This window comes from Henckelia pumila, unplaced genomic scaffold (assembly GCF_033568475.1).
Source record: "Henckelia pumila isolate YLH828 unplaced genomic scaffold, ASM3356847v2 CTG_19:::fragment_3, whole genome shotgun sequence".
NCBI classification, from domain to species: domain Eukaryota; kingdom Viridiplantae; phylum Streptophyta; class Magnoliopsida; order Lamiales; family Gesneriaceae; genus Henckelia; species Henckelia pumila.
In genome coordinates, this window is record NW_027331777.1 from 452,721 (window position 1) to 463,885 (window position 11,165).

Below are 11,165 nucleotides of genomic sequence, written 5' to 3' on the forward strand. Positions count from 1 at the left end.
GTCTCGCGCGCCCGCGCTGACATCAGCGCGCCCGCGCCTAAGCTTCGCTAAAACCAGCGCGCCCGCGCCAATGCTGCGCAAAAACCAGCGCGCCCGCGCTCTAAGTAAGAGCGCCCGCGCCCTTACCTCGCAAAGAGGCCGTGCGCCCACGCCAATAACCGCGCGCCCACGCCAATAACCGCGCGCCCGTGCCGTCCTCTCGCCCAGAAATGTTAAGGCACCGAAATAAACTCAACAAAACCTAAACACTTGCATTAAAAGTATTTGACATGCCAATAACAATACAAGTAAGGTTTAGGGAAGAGAAACATTCAATTCGGTAGTACCTACAACGTTTCTTTCTTACAAAACAAATACGAGAAGTTCGAATGACTAAACATGTTTGCAAAACATAACTAGGTTGACATGCTGATTCGACTTCTAAACAAGTCTCACTTCTATCTCTTTCTCTTGACGTTAACCAGGTCTATGCTGACTTGATCCTGTCCTTCCTGTTGCCAAGTACACATACAAAACAAAGCAACAGCCGGATAAACCGGTGAGAATGACAATCCCAGTAAAAACAACATATCAAGTAATACAACAATAAACATGCTTTCAAGACAACAACACAATCAATAACAACGTAATGAAATGCATGTCTTTAAACTGGGATATCAAATCTGATAAACGAAGGATTGCTGCTGTGCTTTTGGGATCCCGAGGATGAGATCATGTGACGACTCACCGACTCTCCCAATCGAGGTGGTGCCACATATCTCACTCCTCTAGACTTTGAGCAACCATAATGAGTATGCTAGCACTAGGCGATACGACTACGACCTAGGCCACTCAATCATAGTTCCCAAACGTCCAAACAAAAAGGGCAGTTCTGCCCGCTGAATCAACGTAGGCTCAAGATGAATGCATAACAGAAACATAAAACATAAGCCACATAGTCAAAAGCAAAATCAATCAACAAGACACAAGTTCCTCATGCTAGAACAAGTGTAGATGCAATATGTGATTTGAAAAGGGAAACTCGAGAACCAACTGTCCCGAGTATGCTATCCTGCTACGATGACTGCTTTTACCTTTCAATGTCGTAGATCCAACTCCGGACAAGCTACAACAAAAGATTGTATCAACAACTATACAACCTAAACAACAAACAACGGTTCAAGGAAATCTCTTTACCGTTCTTCGTCCAACTCTCGACGAACAATGCTGCTAACACAGGGCTCGACAAACTCCAACGAATTTGTACGAATACAAGAGTTGATCAACAACCATGATCACTCACAAGCCAAAGCTTTAATCAATACAAAAATGGTTTGAAATCTCCAAAACTCAAACCGACGGCATAACGGCTATAAACTGAACAAACCGGAAATGCAGACAGCAGTTTAATACCGATATAACCTCATATCTATGCCCAAAACAACAATAACAAAGCAAACCCATCAATCTCAAAATCCACATTTTCAAAAATGGCTTCCAAAAATCATAACAAATCCGAACGTCGCTCTAAATCAAAACCGACAGATAATAAATTATCAGAACTCTGTCTAGAACAACATACTCGAATCTCGAACGATTCTAACAACATCCAAAAACTAGAATGTATCCGATCGTAGAAGAACTTACAATATAACAGAGCTCTCACTGCAGTGATCGATAATCTGCCTTCAGAAATAAATTCCAACGGCCGGATCGAGCTCGGACTGAAATCTGGAAGCTTGAAAAAACTTGGAGGCGTGAGAATGGAGGGAGACGGCTTGGAGGGGATGAAGTGAAGGTTTCTCAACAAAAATCTAAGTGTAGATAATATATAAAATCCAATATTTGCGTTTTAGTCCCTGAAAAATCTAATTTTTGCAAAAAGGACCCAGATCAAAATCAAGTCGGCTCGTGAACTCTGTAATCTCTGATTAACTCAAATAAACTCATTTAATATAAAAACGGGGCGTTACAAAACTAGTGGAACTTGTTTCTTTTTAGGAAACTGTTTAGTTTCTTGGTTTTCAAAGAAACAAAATTGTGTTGCGTTATCAACGACCGAAGCCGAATATATGGCTGCCGGTAGTTGTTGTGCGCAAATTCTTTGGATGAAGCATCAATTGCTTGACTATGGTGTATCTTTTTCAAAAATCCTTATTTTTTGTGATAACACTAGCGCCATGTCTTACAAAGAATCCGATTCAACATTCGCGCACCAAACATATTGATATTGGTCATCATTTTATTCATGACCACATCGAACGAAATGAAGTTGAACTTTAATATGTTTACACGTCAAATCAAATTGCCGATATTTTTACAAAACCACTAGATGAAAATACTTTTATTCATTTGCGTGGTGAACTTGACATGATTGAATTGTAATCGCTTGTAAACATAAAATAAATTTAATGTCATATTAAGGGGGAGCTTAATATTAAACTTGAGCAAATTTATTTTGGTTAAATATAAATCAATTGTATTTATTCAAAATCAAAAAGCTCACATTTTATGTGAATTATTTGATTTATCACTTGAATTGCAAAATATCATTTAAAGAGTCATTTTCGAAAATTCTGTCTTCGGCAAGTTCGGACCACCCGAACCTTAGTTCGGAGGACCTGAACTGCCCCCGGCCTTTCAGTTTAAAACTTTCAAAATTCCCTCCGTTTTGGCTAGTTCGGAACATCCGAAATACACTTCGGGCCATCCGAACCCCGCGCGGTAAAAATTTTAATTTTGACCGCCTTAGCATCGGGCCCTCCAAATTTTAATTACAGACTGTCAATCTTATCTCCTCGATAATCATCTTCGGGCCATCCGAACCCTGTTCGGATCGTCCGAAGTCGCAGCTATAAGTACCCCCTCGGGCCATCCGAATTATTCACCCCTAAAATCATTTCTTTCTTCTACCTAGTCCAAAATCTAGCCTACAAAATGCCTGCCAAACGCCGTCGTGATCAACCTAGCTCTAGTCGCCCAATTCCTATACATGATCCAAATTTACCTGCTATTTCTCGTCCTATCCCCGACGATTACCCCACTCGACCAATTTTACCCGGTCGTATTTTCGATACTACCTACCTTGCATCATCTCATCTTCAGTTGCTGCCTCTCATTGCTGCCCAACATTGGGAATCCTTTTTCCTGCCTTCCTTTCCGGATGCCATTTTTCCAGAGTTACTTTTTGAGTTCTATGCCAACCTGGAACTCGAACTTGGCGAGGAGCTTCATATCACCACAATTGTCCAGGGTCGGCATGTTTGCTTTTCTGTCTCCAACTTTGCTGAGTGGTTTGATCTTCCTACGCAGCGGCCCAACAACTATTTCGGTCAGGGATGGCCCACTGACGATCCCACTTTTGATCGAAATGAGGTTCTTTCTACCATTCTTGGTCGTCCAGCCACTGTTGCTGACGATCGTCTTGTTTTGAAACAACTTCGTCTCGACTACCAAATCATTCAAAAACTAATCACCACTTCCATCATTCCGCGCAGTGGAGACTCCTCCACTTGCAAATATCTTGACCTCTATGTTCTCTACCACATCGTTTCCTCCCGTCCTTTCAACCTTCCTCGATTCATTATGCAGGCTATGCATAATGCGGCTAAAGCCACGAGGAAAGTTTCTCTACCTTTTGCTCGGGTCATCAACCGTATTTTGACTCATTTTGATGTTTCTTTTGATTACCCAAATCCTCTATCCATCTCTGATTACCATACCTTCAACCATGCTATGATTACCAAGATGGAACTGTCTTGGAATCATGTCCTTTCTTGTTGGGTTAATGACCCAACTCGTGCCTTCAAGAAATATCTTCCGGACAAATATTTTTCACTTCCGTATTCGAGTCTTTCACCCTCCTCTCAGGCTAAAGGGTTTCCCAATGGGCCGCCTGCAGATGAAGGAGGACCTTTTTCTTCTGGATTTCAGTCTTTTCCAGCCAATCTTGGCGAGCTTCCTTTTGAGTTACCTGAGATTCCTGCTACCCCCGCTCATCAGTCACATCAGTCTGATCGTCTTTTCGAGACTCTTCAGCGTATTGAAGGGAATCTAGCCAGCCACTTTGCATCTTCTACTGCCTCTATGGATGCCTTGACTATAAGAGTTGCTTCGTTGGAGACTTGCTTTGACGACTTTTTTTCCGCTATCCGCCACAGCACGATGATGACTCTTAGATTTTATTTTGCAGTTTAAGTTGTACTTTGTTTATGCTTTTTATGTAAAATTCAATATTAGTTTAAAATGAAATTATTGTGTATTTTTCTCGTCTTTTATTAACTATTTTTTATTATCGCAAAAAGGGAGAGAATTAATTTGGTTAAATAAATATTAAATTAAGGGGGAGTTTTAATATTTGAAACATTATTTGGTTAATTGTTTAAATATTTCTTTATTGCTTATATTTTTTTTCTCCTATTTAACCAAGTTTTGTGATCATCAAAAAGGGGGAGATTGTTACGCCTTAAACTCATACAAATCTCGTGTAATGAGATTAATGTTTTTAATGCATTAATAATTCTCATAATTAAATTGTTTTGATAGTTTACAAAACTCGGTTAAATCATTACTAACAGTTTCAAGTGAGAAATTTGCAGATTATAATACTTTTGAGTATAGACAATATTGGAAGCAAGAACCGATAATAAAAAATTGGGAATAAAAATTCAATGGTTCGAATCTGCCCAGGTTCGGATGATCCGAAGCCCTCTTCGGACGGTCCGAAGATTTTTCCAGAATTAAAAAATGATCGGAGGACAGGCTCGGAGGCTTCGAAGACTACTTCGGATGATCCGAAGACAGTTCGGACGACCCGAAGATTTTCCATGATTTTAAAATTGCTCAGAGGCACCCTCGGAGGCCACAAAATGCACACTTCGGACGACCCGAAGACAGGTTCGGACCACCCGAACTCCTTTACGGCCATGAAGATTTTGTCGGAAGAAAAATTGTCGGAATGAATTTAATGCAGGCGTTCGGACGACCCGAAGAGGACTTCGGACCACCCAAACAGTTCATCAGCCGTAGAAATTTGAAAATAATCAGACAACGTTCGGATGACACGAAGACCCGTTCGGACGACCCAAACCCATTCGGATTGGCACCTATAAATACATGTCATTTGAAGCCTTCTCAACTCACCAATTCACTCTCATCTCTCATTGCAAGCAACATCTTCTCCTTCAAAGTATTCAAGTGATAGTTGAGAGTTTTATTCAAAATCGAGGGTTGTTTGTAATATTTCGTGAGTTGGTTGCTCGGTTGTTGTAAGCACTTGTGTGTGAAGCCAAGTGTATTATACGAGTGTTGTGGCTATCCTTGGAGCCCTTAAAGCCAAGTGTTGAGTTGTATTGGCGCGGTGATCGTGTTGAGTTGTACGGCTATCCTTGGAGCCATCAAGGCCAAGACGTTGAAGTGCTAGTGGATCCTTGGTTAATCGGTCTTAACCAAGAAGGGGAGACGTAGACGATTTATCGTCGAACTTACATAAACATCTCTTATCCCTTTTACTGCTTTATTTACATTACACATTTATTTATCGCATTTATTATTAACTGCTTTAAGTCTTCCTCTTGTGTATTTGCATAATCGCTTTAAATTGCTAAAGTTACCAATAGAACATAAATCCCCCCCCCCCATTAGGTTCTAACGGTTGTCTTAGGTTGACTCGTGTGATCATAGTTTGTTGATATCGTTGCTGAGATTACCATGGACGGATTTTAATCTGAGCATAGCTTGGTGTTAGCAATGAGTGATCTAGTTTGCGGAAATATGATTTAGTGATTGTCCCAGGATTGTCAGCAGACAAAGTTTTGGGGACTGTTAGTTGAAGTGTTTTGCTTGGATGCTTCCAGCATAGTTCTCAAGAGTTATTCTTGAAGGACGATTCGACAAGTGCTTATGAACTTCAACGAGCATTTGCAGGTTAGCATTAGTTGCTTCATGGGATGAGACAACAGCTGAGACTTGTGTTTCTAACTCTGGCATGAGTATTGTCGCTGATATCCCAGTCCGTTCTGTTATGCTGTGTCATTGAGAGGTTGATATAGCGGGATTGCCGCTAGTATTGATAGATTCTGTGTGGGATCAAGGTGAACCAGTTTGGTTATTTCAGTTAGCGAGTCAAGGGTTTTTCGTTATCTAGGACAAGATAACTGAAATCGTTTTCGTCGATACTATCTCTAGTGACGAGATGAAGGTAAGCGTTCGATATAGACTACTAATGCTGAGGACGGTGTTAGTCCATCCGAGAGTTTCAGCAGGATGGTAGTATATTTCGAGGCGACGACCTTGAAGAATGCATTAAGACAAGAAATTGTGTACAATGATTTTGTCACATTTGGGGTTAGTAGACAGAGATTTTGTCATCTGTTTACTTAGTTGGTGTTCTTGGGAACATCCGTCAGCATCAGACAGGGTAAGTTCTGAAAGTACGTACTATGATGCCAGGAATTGTCAGGATTTGGTTGTTATTCATGACATGATGACTAATGTGATCAAGTAGATGCTATCTACGATAGCGAGATTCGGATCAAGGTTGATCGCAATTAGTCTGTAGTGACCCGTATCTGTAATTAGCGATTAATGAGTATATTAATCGTGTAATAATGTTGGATTAAGTAAAACATAATTAAGGAAATTCTAAAGGGTTAACGGAGTCCAGAAATGGATCCAGGACACTCAAAATAGCCGGGAAGGTCCCGAGGGTCCAGAGGGTTTGGAAGCTGCGAACCAAGTCAGGAGGTTCCGAACAGGATCGGAGGATCCGAAGTCAGGATTGGAGGCTCCGATCGAGATCGGAAGCTCCGTCGGTGAGATCGGACGTTCCGATCGGGACCAGGGCATGTGTCATCGCTGACGTCAGCAAAGTGACATCATGGATGACGTAATATTGGGCGATCGGATGCTCCGAAGATTGGATCGGAGGTTCCGATCGTGTTCGGACGTTCCGAACCTGGTTCGGAGGCTCCGAACGTTACCTATAAATATAGGGGCCGAGGGTTCATTTGGAGTGCACCTTTCCCTCTCTTCTCTCTGATTCCTAAGCCTTCTAACTCAGATCTAGGGAGATCTAGGCATCCAATGAGGAATCCGGAAGTGGCATAGCGATTCAGGCGTCGTAGCGGAGCTGTGGCCTAGTTTTGAGACAAATTGTCATCAGCGGGCTGCCGATGGATGCAGGTATAGCTATGGTCTCCTTAAATTATTTAGGAGTATGCAATAGCTTAGTTAAGGCTTTTAGAGCTTAAATAATGATGCATGGATATTTGCATTGTAGAGTTGATGATAGGCTAGAAACCTAGAGTGGGACTGCTAGGACTGCCTGTAGTAAGGTACGTAAGTACAGACTGAGATAGCTAGCGGGTTTTGCATGCTTATATGTTGCATTTGTGTGTCATATTATTATGTAGCATGTGCATATCATATTGTGCCTGTCGATCTTGTGAGATGAGTCATGTAGGGCCGCTCAGCCCTGTCTGGACGGGTGATGTCTAGTGACCAGTGACTGATGGGTCATGGGTGATTAGTATCTGGGGACACGGTCCACGTCCTATAAGAATGAGCAGTGTACATAGGGTTTGCTCCCCGGGTTGTACCACTCATGTCCTAGGCGCCTTTACTGAGCAGTTGTATACAGTTATCCCAGATATGGATACCCTATCATTTGCATGCATCATATTTGTATGTTTTACTCAGTGCTTTCGTATTGAGCTTAGAGCTCATGTCCAGTCTTTTCTGTGTATCTGGACACCCCATCCGACGGGGCAGGTGTAGGTGCAGGATGGAGCACCAGGAGCTTGGATTGGCCAGTGACCAGTGAAGACACCGAGATTAGCTGTAGGTTTTGCCTTTAGGGTTTATTTATTCGATAGGGTTGTATAATCGAATTTATTTAATCGGTTGTATTCTGCCGGTCTGCTTTTATTTAAGTCTTCCGCGGCGATTTATTTTAATGCATGCTTAATTATGCTCTTAACTCTAATTAGGTAGTGGATCCGGGTAGGGTCGCTACATTTATTGGTATCAGAGCGCATGCATGCAAGAGACTTGGGATATAGTAATGAGACTTTGGGTTATTCTTATAGGATTGATAAGACCTTGGAAGAGGTAATGATGCGGCAATTAGTTTGCCCAAAGACTATCATCATCAGCAGGATTTCTGAAGATTTGGCTTATGGGATACCAGCAAGTGCGGACAGGAATGATGGATCGTGTCCGAGTTTTCAAGATTTCTACTCAGGTGGATCCTAGTTTTGGATCGAGTACCGAATGCCTGAGGCAGTGGCAGAGGATTGGATGGGACACACTTGATGTTTGCATCTGTATCGTCCGTACCATGATAACACTACTCTGAAGATTCTCCAGTCGTAGTTGGGGAGATTTCCATTAAACTCATGCAGAACATAGTTTTTCCGGTATGCTTGTACCGATGCATTCGGTAGGCACACGGAAAACTTCATGTTCAAAAGCATGATATGAATACAAGAAGAAAGATGACGGTAGATCATGAGCAGAATGGGTCGACTGACATGCACTGACGCAGAGCATAGCTGGTTAGCTATCACGTGCCATTCTCTAGAGTTCTTCGTAGGAGGACATGTAGAGAGACTTGGTCGGGAGTATGCTTGTATTGATGCGTGTGTCGATTAGAAGCTTCATGCTCAAGAAACGAAGACTAGTACGATGGCTTAAATACTGTATTGATGTAGTTATAAACAGTATTTCAGTTGTAATGAATCATCATACTTTGGTTGTATCATTTCAAGTTCGATTGTACATTTCATTGTATTTTGAATACTGTATGTATTACATGAGATTGTAATAAAGAGAATTGTACATAACTTGAAATAAGTGATACATGTTTTATTTATCCAGCAATTCGTGGATGATTGCATGATTGTGCGAAAGTTTGGATTGGGTTTAGTTGATTAGCATTCAACTGCTGTAGCTCATGAGATTTGAGTGGGCCGACTGTGACTGTTTGACTTGTGGTTAGTCTAGGCGTTTTCCTAGGATTGACCTAGTTAGTCAGTGGACTATGTTAGTGCCAGCGATGAGTGGACTCATCTAGAGGCATTAGGGATATTGTTCGGTTTAGAACATTTGGGCTTTGTTCTAGGTTGTTTCCTTGAGAACAGTAGGCTGTCTGATCTTTGTTAGGTTGAGGCTTGTGATGATGGGCTTTCATCGGGATACCAGGTCCAGTATATGCCGAGAGTTGTGGACTATGACCAGGACTAGACGTGATGGGGCGCGACCCTATGCCAGCGTTACCCGGGAGCCTTGTGCTTCAGGATTGGCGGTGGGAAGGCTACTCAGTCTAGGGATTTGGTAGCAGTCACGACAGGGTATGACCTTGGATTAAGATATCAGGTTTGATATCGATGGTTCGATATCGTCTGGTGTGCCAGAGATATAGTTTGAGTATTCTACTGTAGGAACCAGTCATGGAGGGATTTTCTTAACAAGTGTGTACTCTGAGCAGATAGGTTTTAACCTTTGGGTTACTGCTAGACGTGTGGATCTAGTAGGTGGACAGATTTCTACCAGCGATGACTAGGGGTTGTCATCAGAGTTGTGGCAAGAATTTTCTTGTGATAGGAATTATCCAAGATACTGGAAGGAATGTTGTTTTAAGACTTAGACTCGAATACGAGGACTACTCCATGATGATTGACTTCATCTTTGATAGATTATGTCAGACACTAAGGATTGTACAGAGCTATCTGAGATATGAGGGAAGTGTGGCCTATACCCGTGTAGCCTTGGTGGTTGTCCAGGTGGGTTAAATGGTAAGCTACCTTAGTCTTAAATTGTTGCACAATCTTAGCGAGGGATATAATCAGGAGAGTGTTCGAAGATTGTAAGAATCTTGGAGATTCGTTAGTTATGATTCTGAATTTGACGAATCGTGATATTCATCCTGGATGAACGAAGCAAGGATAGTTAGTGCAGTGTTTGCGCTAAGTACTGTCTGATATTTTCAGAGATTGAGCGTAGGATTTTCCATGGGATGGAATGGGCTTAGTTTATCTTGATGTTTGCCTTGGGTGAACAAGACAACGATTAGTAGTGCTTAGGTGGCACGGGATCTGTGCTAGTGACTACTAGTGGTTATTGGGTAACTCTGTCAGAGTTAGGATGATTAAGTTCAGAATACAAAGCAGCGGTTAGTAGTGCTGAAAAGGCGCAGGACTTGTGCCAAGTAAACTACTTATGTACTGTGATCTGACATCGTTTGGAAATGGTTCTTTGTGGCAGCTGAGTCATGGTTATTAACCGAGCCATGTAGGTTGGATGATCAGTGGTGGTCTGATCTGATAAGTGCGAGCTTAAGTAGATCGACGAGTTCGATTGGTTGAGCCAATCAGGGTTGATCAGGATGTAGCAATTAAGAAATACTTGGGATAGTATTTTGTCGAGTAGTGCTTATGGGATGAGTACTGGATACCATCTCAGAGCATTTGACAATTCGGATGATTTAGGGTCTCTAGGTTTCCAGGGACTAATTTACCGAAAGATTATGATTGACTTGTATGGTCAAGTTAGGTGTTAACTTGACAGGAGAAACAGGCGAGTGAATGGGTAGTTCCCAGGATAGTGATTTTGTGATGATGTCTTAGTATACCGTTGGGTTGAGATCCAACGAGGAATGTGTACTTGTATGGACATCAGTTGTTTGATTGTGAGGTGTGACATTTGCTGAGACCTAGTTCTCGAGATCCGGCAGGGTATGTCACAAATTTTCATCGTGTGGTGCTTAAGATCATCGGAATGATCGAGGCAGTCGTAGATCGACTTAGTAGCCAACAAGATTGTTGTGGGAATTGAAGATTTTGCAAGATAGCGATGAAGCAACTTTGTTCTTTACAGTCGACAAGACACATCAGTGCGGACCATTCATCAAGGATATTGTGCTTTAGCAATGGACGATATTCGGATGTGCGTCGGGTGGCAAGTTACTTCGAGCACAAGTATTTCCCAGGATTGACTAGGGAATCAACGAATTAGATCGTTCAGTGCTGAGACTGATGCGTTCGGCAAGGGAGCGATTTGACTATTGAGAATCCGTTGGGATTTAGTTCCAAGATCAGTATGTTCAACCTTGGGAGGTTGGTATGAGCTGATGGTATTATCAGAGACTCTGAGTTGAGTTATACCAGGCGCAATGACTGTCGAGTTTC